This window comes from Littorina saxatilis, unplaced genomic scaffold (assembly GCF_037325665.1).
Source record: "Littorina saxatilis isolate snail1 unplaced genomic scaffold, US_GU_Lsax_2.0 scaffold_385, whole genome shotgun sequence".
Taxonomy (NCBI): Eukaryota; Metazoa; Mollusca; class Gastropoda; order Littorinimorpha; family Littorinidae; genus Littorina; species Littorina saxatilis.
Window position 1 is genome coordinate 1 of NW_027127022.1, and position 19,391 is coordinate 19,391.

At 40.5% G+C, this 19,391-nt stretch overlaps 1 long non-coding RNA gene across 1 annotated transcript; it reads left to right on the top strand.

Annotated features, from left to right (window-relative positions):
• Nucleotides 1–7: 7 nt before the first annotated feature.
• On the top strand, nt 8–11,079 carry LOC138955487 (uncharacterized). The gene is made up of 3 exons (XR_011452250.1): nt 8–381; nt 1,549–1,732; nt 5,505–11,079. It is a non-coding gene; the product is annotated as an uncharacterized lncRNA (long non-coding RNA).
• The last annotated feature ends 8,312 nt before the right edge of the window (nt 11,080–19,391 follow it).

Below are 19,391 nucleotides of genomic sequence, written 5' to 3' on the forward strand. Positions count from 1 at the left end.
TCCAAGTGCTGTTTCTTCAGAGAGTGGACCAGCCAACCGTACATAAAGCAGATGCCCTGCGGGAACCTGCTCCTGTCATCAGCTGTTGTGCTCTCTGGCTGCAGCCCGAAAAAAATTCTCCGGCTGTTTTACCTGCTCAATGTGCGTTACATTTTGGAGAGCACGTTCTTCTGGCATCAGCGGCACTTCATTTTTTCTACAGTGGAAAGAAAATGGAAACGGGAGCAGTCAGAGCTCATTTCGCAGCTTCAGGACGAGGGAAGAAGTCTAGAGCTGATTGGTGATGGGCGGTCAGATAGCCCAGGACACTGTGCCAAATATGGCACATACACTCTCATCGAACAGGGACTGGGGAAAGTCCTGGATATACAGATTGTGCAGGTAAGAAAGATATTTAGGCGGTTCAGTGTCTCATACTCATAGACGCATCAAGGTAACTAATTACAATCAAAGTTTTGTAGAGAGGCATTTTTCTTCAAAAATATTGACAACAGAAATGCATACCCAGTTCAAATCTTTTTTTTAATCTGAATTTGACTCCTAGTTATTAACCCCCACCCCACCCCAATCTCCCCCCTGACTCACCCGAGTAATTGGTGAGTGGGATTCCTTTGTGTCCGTCTTTTAGACCGAGTTGGATTTTCAGCGACTGATTTTGACAATTGACATTTGAACTTGTCATGTACATGCCCGTTGAAACTATGTGCACGCTTAACTGGAAGTAGAACAACTCTAGATATAAACTGTGACGAATGCGATATTAAATAAAAGAGGGCAGGGAATCAAAATTCCTGATAACACGACGGTGCACAACCGATGTGCAGTGAAACCCGTTCATATTTGTTTGCAAACTGTCATAAACTTTGGCAATAACATTATTAAACGAATAAAATGAGTGCCGGCTGCCGTAGCCGAAACAGTCGGCGGTCGTAACAGAAAAGTGGGGCGGCCGTATCAGTGCATCGCTGGCGGTCGTAACTGCTAGCACGGCGACGCGTACCAAAAAAATACACATGCTCTTTTCCTCAGCCGATGACACAAACACAATATTGGGACACTGCTATTGATGCATTTCAGTTATGATACATCACATTACCTGATCAAATGACCGTTGTTGCTTCAAGCCTCTTGTAATCTCCACCATTTAAAAAGAAATCCCCAAATCAAACAATTTCAACAAATACGACTGTCACAAATCTAAAACAGAAGCCTCAAAAATTAAATCGATAACATGTTAATCCTCATGCATTCATAAATCCGCTGAGAACAAATAAACTTTGCTGGCTTCGATAATTACGCCACAATAATTATTAGTTTGGAAGTTACACACCTTTCGGGCTCGAAAACTTGTTGACTATGGGACTGCAGAATGCTATCGTAACAAACGGCAATTTTTTCTGTCGTAACACTTCCCCGGCGTGTGGCTGGGACTGGGAGACCTGTAACTTTAATTGTAAATAGTACAGACATGGGTAAACTGTCAGATAAATTTGAATAAAATTAACACTGTGATCAGCATATTTTAATGCAATTTTCTGTTCTTCACAGGAGATGTCATCCAGTGGCCACCAAGATGTGACCTGGCTCGATTAGCTGGGAAATGGGCAGCCAGAGCTGGTTTCCCGGCGTAGTTGGAGCGATTGGTGGGACCTACATAAAGATACCAGGAACCAGGGTTGAGAACAGCGACGCGTACATCTGCCGCAAAGGTTTCCCAGCGATGCATCTCCAGGTAACAGATTTGATCACTTTCTGTTTCAGATAGGTGGATTGTTAATGTTGGCAGAACTGAAAGGTTGGAGGACCTGACCATTATGGTGCCTGTGTATTTATTCCCTATTGAAATACTGGAGTAACACTAGCAGTGTCATTTCATAAATTTTGGAATCTACTGTAATTTTAAGTCACTATTTGAATTTTTGAATTTAAAGACAAGTATTTAAAGGCAAAGTGTGCCTCCCGTAAACCATCACGCTCACCAAAGGGAACATCCTAGGTGCCCTACGTAAAGAGGCTGTGCGAGTAATTTTCAAAGATTTAATGTTGCGGATTGTCTTCAAGACAATCGGACCGAGGTGCGTTTTGGCGCTAGACCGAACTTTTCAAATCTAAATAATAAATTGACAGCGTGTTACACAAACATTCTTAAATCATAAAATAAATATTTTTTCATCAAGACAAGATCATTAAAACTCGAAGTATTTAAAGTTAAAATAAGGAACGCCCGGAAGCAGGTTCACGTAAGGTGTGCCAATTCCTGTGAATAGTCAAAAGTCATCACGAGGGTTCTTGTGAACCACAGCCGTTTGTTTCGTGCATAGTCAGAGGTACATAATAACGTGCTATTGCAGACAAGCTCACAGCGAGTCGCATTCAAATTCCTGACGACTGCTTTGTCAAAAAGGGAAAGTGGAATAACAGAGTTCACGATGTCGATGGCTCCGGGGTAAGATAAACCATGCAAAACAATTTTTGTGTGAAAATTGCTCGCTTTTTACGGAAAGCACCTATGTTCTCAAGGGGTGAGTGTTTCAATGAAAGGGTGTTTGTACTGTGTGTAAAAGCCTGACAGTATTTGTGATGGTTTACGTGAGAAATATTAAATGTTTAAACCGATATTGGGAGTTCAGACAAGTATGAATTATGATGGTGTGTGGATTTATTCCAAGAAAACCATCATGAAAATGTACCTACACATCGTTTCTCTGACTTTTCTTTTCCTGTTGTTAGATACATGTCATATACCGCTTTTAGTGAAAGTTGAGGCAGCACTTTCTGATCAAATTTATTAAAAATTTGTTCAAGCATTTCTTGACTAAGCATGGATAATCACACCGGGGACTGTGTTCCGCCTTATTTCAGCCGGGCTCGTTGTTACTTCGTTTTGAGCTGGGCTTGGTGTCACGCAAACGTAAGTGTCTGCACTAAAGTACAAACTATGTCTTCTAAAAAAAAACTCATTTCCAGGAACGGATGTTTTTAGCACTAACCTAAGTAATTTGTCTCTCTATTGGTGTTATTTTTATCTGACAAGGTTTATTATGTGACCCCCATCGGCTTGAAATACATGCGGGTTGTCGCTTTTTGGGCAAAAAAGCTGATCAAACTGAAGAAATGATAAGCAATGGTATCATGTTATGGTTTTTCTGTGTCATAAGTTTGTTCTATAGTTTCTTGCTGTTATGCTGATTCATTTTCCCGAACCTGCGTTGAGGCACGAGAAGTAAAACCAAAACCCATGTCAGGCGAGTTTTGTTCCGCGCTGGACACCCAGAACAAAAGCAAGCCCAGTGCAAAAATGCAGGAGGCCCAGCGCGGAACAAAACGTACACCACTTGCTTGTTTTGATTCCTTCTTATGACATAGTGAGGATGCATTGAAGCACGCAATTGATACAGATGATTATAGCTTTACCCAAAATAGTAAAAATAGAGGAATATTTGTTGTTCAAATCCATGTTTGAGAGAAATGTACGTTGAACCTTCATTTTTGAGTCACTTGAGAAAATGTGACTCTATGTAATCGGTCAGTGTTAGTCCGTAGACACCACCTTAACTCTTACCAGTTCGCTCCCTTGCCCATCGTAAGCAAGCTTACGATGCCCCCCCCTGTAGTTTTCCACTGACCAATTATCTAATTATATATTTTTTTATTTTATTTTTTTACATTGGATGGGTCGGACAGTGGATAAACTCATATTTAAGACACACTTTATGACTGAAACAAGCTGGGTTTTTGTTATAAGTTAGTTATAGAAATGCATTATTAGGCAACAAAAAAAAAGTCTGTTAACGGTAACATAGGCAAAAAAAATAGGGTCGGTAGGTCGGGACTTTTTTTTAAAAAAAATTTATTTTTCCAAAACATATTTTTAAGTTATTTTGCCAAAAAACAAAGCCTTTTTTTTCAAATTTTTATTTTTTTTCAAATTTTTTTTTTTTTTCAATTTTTTTTTCAAATTTTTTTTTATTATTATTTTTTTTTTTTATTAAATGCCAAACAAAAGTCTAGGGTCGCGCGAAAAAATAGGGTCAGTCAGGATACCGTAAACAGAATATTTTTTGGGGGGGGGCCTTAGGCATGAAACGTCCAACTTTGAAATTTGGGTGGGGGTATTCAGGTGACAATAACTTTTTTGTTTATCAGCAAAACTCTATAAAACTTTGCTATGTTATGTAAAATGAATGCCCAAACAGACTAGTTAGCAGCATATTTAAAATAAACTGAACACAAAAAAAATTTCTTCTTTGTGTTTGTCACGTGTTCCAAAAAATGGGCGTACAAATTTCAACAAAAATCATGTTGTCACCCCCATAAAAATGTTTACCTTTAAAGATAGCACAATTCTCTTTGCAAATATGAAAAGCTTATTCATTTTCCTTTCATTTGATATATAACTTTCTATATTTCATTTAGAATATGACCCCAGATAGCCACTCGGCAAGTAGGCACCAACAGCACTGTAAAATATGCCCTAAAACCCCCGAACTGGTAAGAGTTAACGTTGGACTTTTCTCGGAAACTATCAAAGCGATCGGGCTCATATTTTGTTTAGTCGTGACCTCCAATGACCTCTACACTTTAACGATGGTTTCGTTGACCTTTGACCTTTTTCAAGGTCACAGGTCAGCGTCAAAGGAAAAATTAGACATTTTATATCTTTGACAAAGTTCATCGGATGTGATTGAAACTTTGTAGGATTATTCTTTACATCAAAGTATTTACATCTGTAGCCTTTTGCGAACGTTATCAGAAAAACAAGGGAGATAACTAGCCTTTTCTGTTCGGCAACACACAACTTAACGTTGGGCTTTTCTCGGAAACTATAAAAGTGACCGGGCTCAAATTTTATGTGAACGTGACTCATTGTGTTGTGAATAGCAATTTCTTCCTGTCCATCTGATGCCTCATATAATATTCAGAACTGCGAAAGTGACTTGATCGAGCGTTTGCTCTTCTTGTTCACTAAAAAAACCGCATGCATGCCTTCCATTTGGCTATTGTCAATTAACCAGGTAAGCAAAAGACGTTTTTAGCTGTCTACAAAGAAAACAATTATTCTTCTTTCTACTGACATTCATCAATTTTAGCTTAAATCAGTGTGAAAGTCATAGTTTGTGTTTTTATGAAGACACTTTCGTTTGCGTGACACTGAGCCTGGCTGAAAACGGAGTAACAACGAGCCCGGCTGAAATAAGGCGGAACACAGTCCCCGGTGTGATAATGGGGATGTTTACCAGCTTCAAAGACATGATTTTTTTTTATTATTCGTTATCATTTCATATGCATGTCATGGTTACGCTGAAAATGCACTCAATGATAAATGAATTATATGGGACAGTAGGCACCTCATTCGCATGTTCTGCAGAGAGGAGCTGTGGTCAGCTCAGTCTTATGGTTTAGGCTAGCGAAGCATTAGGATATACATGTAGCCTCTGTTGTGGTTGGTTTTTAGTTTCAGGCTGATAGATTATTTTTATATTGATTTACGCGACTTGTTTCAGGTTGTATGCGACAAAGACCTCCTCTTTCTGGATGTGTTTACGGGTTACACTGGGTCCGTGCATGACAGCCGAGTTTTCCCCAACTCAGATCTCTATGGAGTGTTGGAGTCTGACGCAAGTAAGCTGCCTCCAGAGTACCATATGATCTGGGACTCGGCCTACCCTCAGTCTCCGCAAGTACCTGCTGGTTCCATTCCGCGACAACGGCCATCTGACCCCTGTGGAAACTGCCTACAACAGAGCCCAGGCAAGGACAAGAGTTGACGTGGAGCGGGCTATTGGTTTGTTGAAAGGAAAATTCCGCAGACTGAAGGATCTCAAGATGACGAACATCCGTGAAGTTCCAATGTTAATTTTTTCAGCATGTGTCCTACATAACTTTATCATAGAAAATGGCGTGGACGAGGACGACATTGACTTGTCGGAGAGTGAAGACGAGGACGGAGGTCAATGTGGTGGTGATCACTGCATGTCTGCAACACAAAAAAGACTGGAAATTGCCAATGTTCTTTCTTGAGAACTGTTCTATGTGTTTCAAGGATGTGTCGTATACCGTATATCAATTGATTGTAGATAACAAGTACTGCCAGTGTGTATTTAGTTGCATGTTCTTATGTGTTTCGTAATTTTCCATTTAAATTTTAATGTGTAGAATTAACTGGGTAAAGGTTGGGTTCCTGGTGAGATCTTTCTGGCTCACAAGAAACATACTGCCAAATGTTCAAATATGAAACTAAGTTATTATTTCTTTTTTCAGTTCAATGACATTTTTGTTATAAGATGACCAGACGTACCAAATAACCAAAAATGCTAATTAAAAAATATGAGTTTACAAAAAGGGGGAGACAACCTAAGCGAGAAATGCGAGGCACACTAACAGCTGAGCACAAAACCAAAACTAGAAGATGATATTTGTAAAATAACTGTGACCCTAAAACGATAGTACAATAATAAGCAACAAAGTTTAGAACATAATACCTGAAAAAACCCACAACACAACGTAGTAAATAAAACTACAGTGATTGATAGTTAGTATAGCAAAACAATAAGATTATGGTTATCTTACACACAAACTTAAGTAATTGACGATGTTGAGAGGAAATTGATAGAAATTCCTCTGAATTAAACGCCATTAATTCCAAATGTTCTAGTTTAAAATTGTTTATAAAGCACTGATTGGTTAATTTAGATCAATGTCAATGATGACCAGCAAAGTCACTATCTTCCTAGTTCAATATGATAAGCATCACTGTCTGAAGCATACTGAATTTTGACCAGGATTGTGCCACTCATAAAATATACAAGCATATGTTTGCCACTCAATGGTTATACAGTGAGACTTGTCTCCACATATTGTTGTTAATCAATGAGCTATGTGTAGCTCCAACATAAACAACCAGAAGATTTACCTTCATTGTAAATGTTGTTCGTCCTTTGTTTTGGAAGATGACCGCAGGCTCATGGTATGCTTGGATCTCTAGTCTGTCCAGTAGATAACTGATAAGCTTGTCCGGGCCAGGATTCCCGTTCCGCATGCGAGTGTTCAGCTGTTGGGGTTGTGGCTGCCCTGGTTTTCTGGATTGTGCGCTTTTGCTCTGCAATGTGGATTATTCTGTTTTCCGCGGTCTGGGCACCAGTATAGCTTATGCTACGCCATTATTGGAACTGAATATCAAGGTTTTTCAGAGAGATTTTTAGTGTGTCCTTTCAGATATATCTTTGCTTCGTCAAAAGAAACAACCTGCAGCGTACGGCAGCTGAAAATTAAAGGTACATATAGTTAAAACAATCATTCAACTGTATTTATTTGACCTTACACAGACTGTGGGAAGAGGCCAACCGTCTTGAACAAAAAATTTGTCCGCAGGAAGCGACTCCAAGAACACAGACGACTCGAAGCTGAGTGACATACCTTGTAGTCTTTCTATGAAAGTAGTGGTCCAGTGAACGATACCTTCTGCCTGTGGTTTGACTTAGAGTTAGACTCTTTGAGGATGTTGATAATGACGCATGACACTGACAGACTACAGAGAGTGAGTGACACATTGCGGCAAACGAGTACACACAGCAAACTCTAAATAAAAGAATGAAACATGAAAACTTACCTCTGGTTAGACTGGTTAGTATGCAAAGGTTCGCTCTTCCCTACTCTCTCGCAGTAGCTAACTTTGTTAGAGAGTCATTCCAATGAACTGATAACGTTCGCAGTCGGCCACTTTGCAGATGTAACGAAAAACCGAAACGCTGTAAAAAGCAAACCCCGCTTGACTCCAAAATATTGGGGGGGGGGGGGGGGGGGACATTTTTGGCATTAAACACTGTTTATGCCTCACAAGTATTGCTCCTCTATTTAATGGAGTTTATTTTATAGGAATGTTTTTAAACCTAATCTCATTGTGTTCGTTTTGAATCAAAAGTCTCGCCCCAAATTCCGACAATAAGTCAATATGTCCGCCGGATATCGATATGGTTGCTTCGGTTACAATACGATGAATAATGTCGAGGAATTTGTGGCAAGTGGATTCAAACTTACCAAGATACTATTTTTAACTTCCCATTCTGGAATAGTTGTTGGCATTTGTAATCATTGTCTCGTGTATGAAATCTCGTCTATTTACAGTGGAACCCCTTTTAGACCCCCCTCCCCCTCCAGCCCCCTTCCTATTACAGACACCCCCTCTCCCCCCTTTCCTAATCCCATTTCAGCCCTTGCTTTGTTCAGATTTCCTTGTCGACAATGTCTGAACATGTATATGCCCTGAGAAATTCTATGATCTTATTTTCCAAAATAAAGTCTAAAGAGGGTGTTCCACTGTAGCAGACACAGGCAATGTGTTGTCATATGAAAGGCAATTGTGGTTTTCAAAACAAAAGTACAGGTTACTCACATTTTTGGTGTCGGGTAAACACAAAACCATCAAATCATACTCATAGTGGCAGAGTGGTGATACATGTATATATATGTATGATATTTGAAGGAAAATGGATGACAAAATAAACAACAACCTCTCTCACCACAACATCAAATTTATTTTCTTTGGCAGTTCTAAGAAAGTATTTTTGTGAATTAAGGTCCCAAGCACATAAATGCAGAACCTCAGGTTGGCCTCTTTTAAAACACTCATCCCAATCCACCACAATGAACAAAAAAATATCAACAACAACATACAGCAACAACAAAGAGAATGTCGCATGCTGCTTTTATCATATAAAATGTTATCTTGGTTTACTAAACCTAACTGTTGTTACAAAGCTTAAAGGTACTGAACTTGTCAAATTCAGGTGCACGGAGCCCCTGGGGCTCTTAGTCATACCTCAGGCAGCTGTCCGTTAGAAGAACTACCAAGTTTCATTGACTTGCACCCAAAGAGTCAAGAACTGCGATTTTGTTTGCGAATTAATTTCGTACTCGGACCCGGCTGGTCTTGACCTATTTTTTGATCTAAATTTAGATCAGGTAGATCACCACATCATGCACTAAAAGACATGTCACTAGCAAACTATGTCAGACATCATCATGAGTTTGTGTAAAACAAAATGGAGGCCGGAATCACTCAGTTGAATCGAACTCCGACCAAACACCATGTAATAATTAGGTTAATTTATGCACTCGCGTGAACAAGAAACTGTCGAGCATCACAGATGTCGTCGAAGGGTAGTTTTGGGTTTGTTTTACTACAATAGGAGGATTTTTGAACTGTAAATGCACTCAGCTGCAACAAAAATGCAAAACGAAGGCTGTGAGCTGCACTGTGCCTTTAGTAAAAAATCAAATATGTGTCAGGAAACAAAAAAATGACAAAAAATATTAGTTTGAATTCAAAGTCTAGCTTTTAAATTTTTTTTATTTATATATTTTTTTTGGAGGCCTTAGAATATTTATTTGATGTAACACGCACTGAACATATAACAGGACAAAAATCATTAGATTTAACCATATTTTTCATTTGCAACGAGTGTCATAATGTTTACCTTTCTTCGTACCATAATTCAAAATGGACCCCCCGCGGGTATGGGGGAGTCCCATATTGGTTGGGACTAGAAAGAATTTACCCGATGCTACCCAGCATGTCGTAAGAGGCGACTAACGGTTCTGTTTCTTCTCTTCTTTTGTCTTATTTCTGCCTTACCAGTCCTTTCTCCCGCAGTGGGGCACTGCGGTTATGAAATTAAAGGCCCCTCCTGTTTTTGGAACCGCAGGAGCTTTCTAGTTTGCTGTTAGGTAGATTTTTGGTTCCTCTTTCCTGTCATGCTCTCTTTTTCTTCATGAATTCTTTTCTTTTTTCTGCCTTCTTGCTCATTCACCATTTTTTCCAAAAATCTCTTCTCTTGCCGCTTGTCTCGCGATTCATGTATAGTTTAATCTGTTAGTGTTCTGATGTAAGTCCAGCAGTAGATAGGTTAAGCCTATTTTAACATACTGGAAACTGGTAATCTTCCAGTAGGTATTAATTTAGTTTTACTAAAGCCTGCTGGGACACAAGTAATGGGTTAGTGCATTTGTAAACAGGAATCGCTTGACAAGTGGCCCCCTTCATCCCCCCCTTCCTCGTCCTGATATGGCTCTGCGTAGTCGGCTGGACGTTAAGCAACAAATAAACAAAATACCAGCCCTTTCACCTATATTTCCTTCCAAGAAAACTCTCCCTACTTTTCCCTGCAGTTTTCCAATTCTTTTCTTGTTGTCTTATTTCTACCTGACTGGATCCATCACCTTTATTTCACTTACCAAAAGTCTTCTTTTCCACATCCTTATTTCTCTGCGCCCCGCATGTCGTATGAGGCGACTAACGGATTCTCTTTCTCCTTTTACCCTTGTTAAGTGGTTCTTGTATAGAGTGTGGTCAATGTTTGTGAGGATTTTGGTCAGGCAGTATGTAAGAAATGTTTGGTCCTTTGTACTGGAAACTTGCATTCTCCCAGTAAGGTCATATATAGTACTATGTTGCAAGCCCCTGGAGCAATTTTTTGATTGGTGCTTTTGTGAACAAGAAACACTTAACAAGTGGCTCTATCCCATCTCCCCCCTTTCCCCTATCCCATCTCCCCCCTTTCCCTCGTCGCCATATAACCTTCGTGGTTGAAAACGACGTTAAACACCAAATAAAGAAAGAAAGAAATTCAAAATGGGGCTAGGGTTACGTGTTGTAAACTTGTGCACAAATTTAACCATCGATTTTTATTCTTTTTTGATATCCTTCATTTTTATTTTTTTTATTTTTTTATTTTTCATTTATTTTTTTTCTACAAATAATTTTATTTTTTTTTTTTTTTTGGCAGTGTGTACAATAATTAAATTTTTTAATTTTTTTTTATATAGTGTGTACAAATAATTTTTTTTTTTTTTTTTTTTTTTTTTTTTTTGCAGTGTGTACAATGATTAAAAAAAAAAAAATAAAAAAAATAATATCGTGTTGAACTGCGAAAAAAAGTGTGTGTGAACAGGGATTGTTACTGGTGTTAAATCCGGACATACACAAAACACAAAAAGTAACTAAAAGTGTGTTTTATCTTGACATTTTGCTAAATTGTAAAAATAAGGTCAAATTAAATTATTTATATGTATTTAACCTTATTTCAAGCCTCCATAGTTATTTTTGAGTGATTTTGAAGACATGTTTTATTTGGACGTCGAGGTAAAATTTAATGTCGAAGAAAAGCCCAAAATTTCACGCGGGAGTCGAGGTATCCACCCATAAACACATACACACACACACACATACACACATACACACACGCGCGCGCGCGCGCGCGCGCGCACACACACACACACACACATACACACACGCGCGCGCGCACACACACACACACACGCACTAACACACACATACATACACTCTCACTAACACACACACACATTCAAACACACACACACATTAACATGAAAACACACATACAGACACACACACACACCACTATCCTCGGCTCGGCTAAAATTCAACATTTCGTCATGAGAGAATAAATGTAAAAATCAGAACTGCATTAAGTATAACAAGTCGCGTAAGGCCAAAATACAATATTTAGTCAAGTAGCTGCCATTTTTCAGCAAGACCGTATACTCGTAGCATCGTCAGTCCACCGCTCATGGCAAAGGCAGTGAAATTGACAAGAAGAGCGGGGTAGTAGTTGCGCTAAGAAGGATAGCACGCTTTTCTGTACCTCTCTTTGTTTTAACTTTCTGAGCGTGTTTTTAATCCAAACATATCATATCTATATGTTTTTGGAATCAGGAACCGACAATAAATAAGATGAAAGTGTTTTTAAATTGATTTGGACAATTTAATTTTGATAATAATTTTTATATATTTAATTTTCAGAGCTTGTTTGTAATCCGAATATAACATATTTATATGTTTTTGGAATCAGCAAATGATGGAGAATAAGATAAACGTAAATTTGGATCGTTTTATAAATTTTTATTTTTTTTTTACAATTTTCCGATTTTTAATGACCAAAGTCATTAATTAATTTTTAAGCCACCAAGCTGAAATGCAATACCGAACCCCGGGCTTCGTCGAAGATTACTTGACCAAAATTTGAACCAATTTGGTTGAAAAATGAGGGCGTGACAGTGCCGCCTCAACTTTCACGAAAAGCCGGATATGACGTCATCAAAGACATTTATCAAAAAAATGAAAATAACGTTCGGGGATTTCATACCCAGAAACTCACATGTCAAATTTCATAAAGATCGGTCCAGTAGTTTAGTCTGAATCGCTCTACACACACACACACACACACACACACACACACACACACACACACACGCGCACGCACACACACACGCACGCACATACACCACGACCCTCGTTTCGATTCCCCCTCGATGTTAAAATATTTAGTCAAAACTTGACTAAATATAAAAACGGTCATATAGGTTTTCGCATCCATGGGAGGTAATCGGAAACGACCAAACAGACTGAGCCAGTAGCGCGACATATGTCGTGACAACCAGGTGACAGTATACGTAAAGTAGCGCGACATATGTCGCGACAACCAGCCTAAGGGTTAATTTAGATCAGGTCACCACATCATGCACAAAAAGACACGTCACAAGTAGCAAACTATGTCAGACATCATTATGAGTTTGTGTAAAACAAAATGGAGGCCGGAATCACTCAGTTGAATCGAACTCCGACCAAACACCACGTAATAACTAGGTTAATTTATGCACTCGCGTGAACAAGCCAACTGTCAAGCTTCACAGATGTCGTCGTTGGGTAGTTTTGGGTTTGTTTTGCTACCATAGGAGGATTTTTGAACTGTAAATACACTCAGCTGCAACAAAAACGCAAAACGAAGGCTGTGAGCTGCACTGTGCCTCAAGGGTAAAAAGAGAAACAGAATCCGTTAGTCGCCTCTTACGACATGCTGGGGAGCATCGGGTAAATTCTTTATCGTCCCAACCAATTAATATCTTTCTTTCTTTCTTTGTTTGGTGTTTAAAGGCATATGTACTCGATGACTATACACGCTAATTACGCTTTCTGATACCACAGTCACATTCAGCAGCAAAGTGAACAAGAAGGGCAAAGCCCATACGACTCACATGCTTTACACATTTTTCCTACCAAAATACATGTGACCTTGACCCAAGGTCAAGGTCATCCAAGGTCATGCAACACAAAGCTGTTAATTCAAGACATAGGAAGTACAATGGTGCTTATTGGCTCTTTCTACCATGAGATATGGTCACTTTTAGTGGTTCACTACCTTATTTTGGTCACATTTCATAAGGGTCAAAGTGACCTTGACCTTGATCATATGTGACCAAATGTGTCTCATGATGAAAGCATAACATGTGCCCCACATAATTTTTAAGTTTGAAACAGTTATCTTCCATAGTTCAGGGTCAAGGTCACTTCAAAATATGTATACAATCCAACTTTGAAGAGCTCCTGTGACCTTGACCTTGAAGCAAGGTAAACCAAACTGGTATCAAAAGATGGGGCTTACTTTGCCCTATATATCATATATAGGTGAGGTATTAAATCTCAAAAACTTCAGAGAAAATGGGAAAAATGTGAAAAATAGCTGTTTTTTAGGCAACATTTATGGCCCCTGCGACCTTGACCTTGAAGCAAGGTCAAGATGCTATGTATGTTTTTTGGGGCCTTGTCATCATACACCATCTTGCCAAATTTGGTACTGATAGACTGAATAGTGTCCAAGAAATATCCAACGTTAAAGTTTTCCGGACGGACGGACGGACGTCCGGACGGACGTCCGGACGGACGTCCGGACGGACGGACGGACGACTCGGGTGAGTACATAGACTCACTTTTGCTTCGCATGTGAGTCAAAAACCTGGGTGTCCACCTTGACAGTAGCCTGTCAATGGACGCCCACATCAACTCACTCTGCAGAACCGCCTTTCTTGAAATGCGGAGGATTAGCCAAATCAGACACCTTCTTTCCCTCGACGCAACCAAGACACTGGTTTCGGCTTTTATTTTGACGAGACTGGATTACTGCAACTCGCTCCTAGCCGGCCTCCCAGACGCCAAGCTAGACCGCCTACAGCGCATCATGAACAATGCAGCACGTCTTGTGCTGCAACTCGCTCCTAGCCGGCCTCCCAGACGCCAAGCTAGACCGCCTACAGCGCATCATGAACAATGCAGCACGTCTTGTGCTACTGCAACTCGCTCCTAGCCGGCCTCCCAGACGCCAAGCTAGACCGCCTACAGCGCATCATGAACAATGCAGCACGCCTTGTGCTACTGCAACTCGCTCCTAGCCGGCCTCCCAGACGCCAAGCTAGACCGCCTACAGCGCATCATGAACAATGCAGCACGCCTTGTGCTACTGCAACTCGCTCCTAGCCGGCCTCCCAGACGCCAAGCTAGACCGCCTACAGCGCATCATGAACAATGCAGCACGCCTTGTGTTACTGCAACTCGCTCCTAGCCGGCCTCCCAGACGCCAAGCTAGACCGCCTACAGCGCATCATGAACAATGCAGCACGCCTTGTGCTACTGCAACTCGCTCCTAGCCGGCCTCCCAGACGCCAAGCTAGACCGCCTACAGCGCATCATGAACAATGCAGCACGTCTTGTGCTGCGCAAGCGCAAGCGCGACCATGTCACCCCTCTCCTCATGAACCTTCACTGGCTACCATGTCACCCCTCTCCTCATGACCCTTCACTGGCTACCAATCAAAGCACGCATAACATATAAAATAGCTACCCTGTGTTACCGTAGCCTTCACGACGACTCTGCCCCTTCTTACCTGTCTTCGCTCTTAAAGCCACACGTCCCCACACGCAACCTCAGATCCGCTGACGCAGGGCACCTTGTTGTCCCACGCATCAAACTGAACGCTTTCGGCAAGCGCGCCTTTATCTACACAGCTCCCTCTATTTGGAACTCTCTGCCCATGTCTGTCCGCCTTTCTACCTCTCTCCTCTCCTTCAAGTCCTCTCTAAAAACACACCTCTTCCGGCAATACTTCGACGCCTAGCCTGTTCAGTATCTGCCACATTGAGGAGAGGGGTCACTTGCCATCGTAGCGCGCTGTGGGCCGGCTGGGGACGGGTTGCTGTTTCATGTGCCTGTTTCCTTGTTTATTTCCGTGTTTTTGTTCCTTGTACGTGCGCGCGATAGCTGTCGCGGTGTATGAGTGCGACTACACGTGCCTTGGCGTGTGTGTGCGAGTGTGCGAGGGCTGTATTTTGTATATTTTTATTTGATACATGTATAAATGTGTCTCCAGGAATATGTTTTGTTTTAATCTTGTGTCGATACTATTTAGTTCTGCCTCGTTATTAGCCATTGAGTATAACTGTTTTATCATCATTGCTTTGTTGTTGTTCTTTAGCCATTTACGTTGAATGACTTGTTATACATTGACATTGATTGTTTTATTCTTCTTCTTCTTCGTCGTTCGCTAGTTAGTTTTTATCATAAGAACCTTTTTAAATTCCTATTTATACATAAATGCATATTTTATATTGTAAAGCAGTATGCATTGTTAGAGGATTTTTTAGTAGCAGTGTTTAAATGTCGAAGCTGCTTTTTCCATTTTTACCCAAGAGACCGACTGTATATTGTGTTATTGTATTTGTCAGACTTGATTGTACCAAGTCCCTACACATGTTGTAATGCGCTTAGAGCCAAATATTTTTGTTTTTTGTAAGGGATAGGCGCAATATAAATACACTTTATTATTATTATTATTATTAATTGCTTTACCAACAGCTGGAGACATGCTAAATTAAGTTCCCTGCAAAATATTGTGGTCTAGGACCCCTTCAATGTTGAGATATGTTAGTTTTCATTTTGATCTGGATCGTCCTATTTATAGATTTGGCAACACATGTAACGTTGATGCAAGGGAGCTAACACCGCGGCTTTGTTGACATCCTCACTTTTTCAGAGGCTAGAACCAGCTGTAATGCATGTATTATGGTCCGCGCATGGTGACATATCGTCATTATATGGTCTTATGGTGCGTTTGACATCGATTATGGGCAAACTACACTTTGTAAACACAGGAGCGCGTACATATGCCTTTAACGTCGTTTTCAACCACGAAGGTTATATCGCGACGAGGGAAAGGGGGGAGATGGGATAGGGGAAAGGGGGGAGATGGGATAGAGCCACCTGTTCAGTGTTTCTTGTTCACCACTAATCAAAAATTTGCTCCAGGGGCATGCAACGTAGTACAATATATGACCTTACTGGGAGAATGCAAGTTTCCAGTACAAAGGACTAAACATTTCTTACATACTGCTTGACTAAAATCTTTACAAACATTGACTATATTCTATACAAGAACCACTTAACAAGGGTAAAAGGAGAAACAGAATCCGTTAGTCGCCTCTTACGACATGCGGGGTGCAGAGAAATAAGGATGTGGAAAAGAAGACTTTTGGTAAGTGAAATAAAGGTGATGGATCCAGTCAGGTAGAAATAAGACAACAAGAAAAGAATTGGAAAACTGCAGGGAATAGTAGGGAGAGTTTTCTTGGAAGGAAATATAGGTGAAAGGACTGGTAAGGCAGAAATAAGACAAAAGAAGAGAAGTAAAGGGGTGGGGTAGCTCTGTGGAAACACTCCCGCCGCGTGAAGGCGACCCGATGGGAGCACCAATTAATATGGGACTACCCCTAACCCGCGTTGTTTTTTTATCCCCTTTCGCAGCATTGTGGCAACAAAGCCCTGTGCTAATGCTGTCCGCTTGGCGTACATTTGTTTTCGTTATTACAAACGAAGGAGTTGCCGATAGAGCGCGATAACAAGATCAAACGAATCTCCAAAGAATCACTAAAATGATCAGCAATATTGCTTCAGCAATTCACACAAATGGGAAACTGAGATCCTTTGTCGGTGGTTACCCCTGCTATGAGGACAGTGAAGAGAGTGGTTTTCTTGTTCCTGTTCTTGTTCTTTTATGGTTTCCCAAAAACCCATTTATGTTCTGAAATTGTGTGTGCTAACAACCCAAGGAAGGCAACCACTTCACAGAATCATACTATGAACCAGCCAACACTGTGATTGCGAATGTTGTCGTTGCCGCTGCATTTTTGAGAAAACCAACGTATTTATACATACCATCATTAAAAAAATGCATACTGTTTAGCACCCAATTGTTCGAATACATAATCATCATGCAGGCAACGTTAACAGCTATTGTGTTTTCAGCGTAGCAATAGGGTCCGATATTTAGACGAGACAAGTATAATGCCGACGAGTCGAAGACGAGTCGCATTATACTTGTTCGAGTCTAAATATCGGACCCTATTGCTACGCTGAAAACACAATAGCGATTATATAGCTGTTCTGACCTTGATTATTTTGTTGTTCCAAACTTACACAATGACAGTTTTTGCGTCGATGCGCATTAGTTTTGCGCAGGCGCCACACTGACTTTGGAAAAAATCTCGATTTTGACAACTCAGCTGTTAAACAGCTTTTTATTAGTTTATTCGAATACAACAAAAAGAAGTTTGAGTTTTTTTAATTTTGAACAAGACTACTTATGAAGAAGACCAAAACACAACATAAACGGAAAACTAGAAACAACTGAAGAACTAGGATGCAACAAGGGGAGGAGAAGAGAACAGCTAATCGCGAGCAGACGGCAGCGAATTTTTCAACCTCAGTTATAAACGACTTCATGAATGTTAGTGCCATGGGTTGTACATCAATACTTCAGAGGGGAAGTGGGGTATTTAGTGTGGAGTTACGAGATAAGAAAAGCCGAATGCGAAAGTTTGTGTCAGTCGGCAACTGACACAGGCACACAAAAACGGCTGTTCCGTTTTACTCCCCTGTTTGTACTACATCTTTCGACTTTGGGCATTTTGTGGTGTTTAGGGACAGAAAATAATTGATTTAGTCCTGTTTCATCGGGAAGTTAGCAGAAAAATGTATGCTATCGACATTTGTAAAGCTGAAAAACATTCCCGAGAAGAATTTCAAGTTGTCAGTGTATGCTGTTGTTGATTAAAACATCGTGTGGTACAGATGGGTAAACCGGAACCATGCGTCTTTGTTATTGCCAATATGCTTTTGGATATTGGCAAAAATGGCCGACTTCCGTAGCATTATGCTTTGATGATCGGAAGAGACCATCCAATCACAGCCCCCGAATTCCCCCACGTGTCCATCAGAATAGCTATTTTGTTATTATAAAGGGGAGCATCTCGTTACTCCCCCGTATCGTTACTCCCCCGGCTCGTTACTCCCCCGGCTTGTTACTAACCCTAACCTAACGCTAACCCTAACCCTAACCCTAAGGGGGAGTAACGAGCCGGGGGAGTAACGAGCCATAACGAGTACTGATAGACTGAATAGTGTCCAAGAAATATCCAACGTTAAAGTTTTCCGGACGGACGGACGGACGACTCGGGTGAGTACATAGACTCACTTTTGCTTCGCATGTGAGTCAAAAACACCTTTCTTAGCAATCAGCTGCCCTGTCTGCAGACCCACTGTAAGCCACCAAATGTACCCTTACGTACAGTGAATTTGTATAAGGTTACCGTGCGCCTTAATAAGTATCGCAAACCAAACAAACAAACCAAAACCCAACATGTGCATTGTTTTCAGACAGCACATGCCAGTAACAAAGATGAACAATGGGCATTCCCTTCCATGGTAATAAATCTACACCATCTACAGACCTATTGTAAGCCACCAAATGTGCCCTTACAGTCAATTTGTAGAACGGTTATCAAGCCCATAATTGTTATCCACAAAAGCATCAATATATACATTGTTGTCAATATCGGCAGAACCTTATGTGTTATTAACATATCAAATGAAAAACAATCTTGCGATATTGTAACTAGCCTTATGTGCAGACCAAATGCAAGCCACCAAATGTACCTTGCACTCGATTTGCAGAACCGGCCTACTGACAGCAGCAACAATTCAAGAAATTGGGTGGCAGACGGGGATGAGGTGGTAAACTTTGCGGACGGAGTGGACGCGTTCTTTCTTGTTGACAAGTTGTAGGTGGAAGGAAGCATTGGCTTAAGGGTATTCAAACGGTGGTATGAAGTTTTCAGATTGGGTACGAAACGAGGATTCCTCAATAGTTCACCACTCCTTCACATACTTTTTTTTTATCAACATGGTTTTATTTCCTTTTGGTACATATATGAACTGACAACAACATCAGACATCAACATCAAATACCATCAGACATACAAGACTATGCTATATGTGTTACAGTAAATTCATCAAACCAGTCAATTTGTAAATTCACTCCGTAAATTTACCAATTTACTGAAAAATTCAGGAAATTTACAAATTTACTGAGTTTGACACCCAGGAAATTTACAAATTTACCGAAAATTTCAGTAAATTTACAAATGTACTGGTTTGATGAATTTACTGTAACATATGTATCTTCAAACATAAAAGAAAACAAGTCGC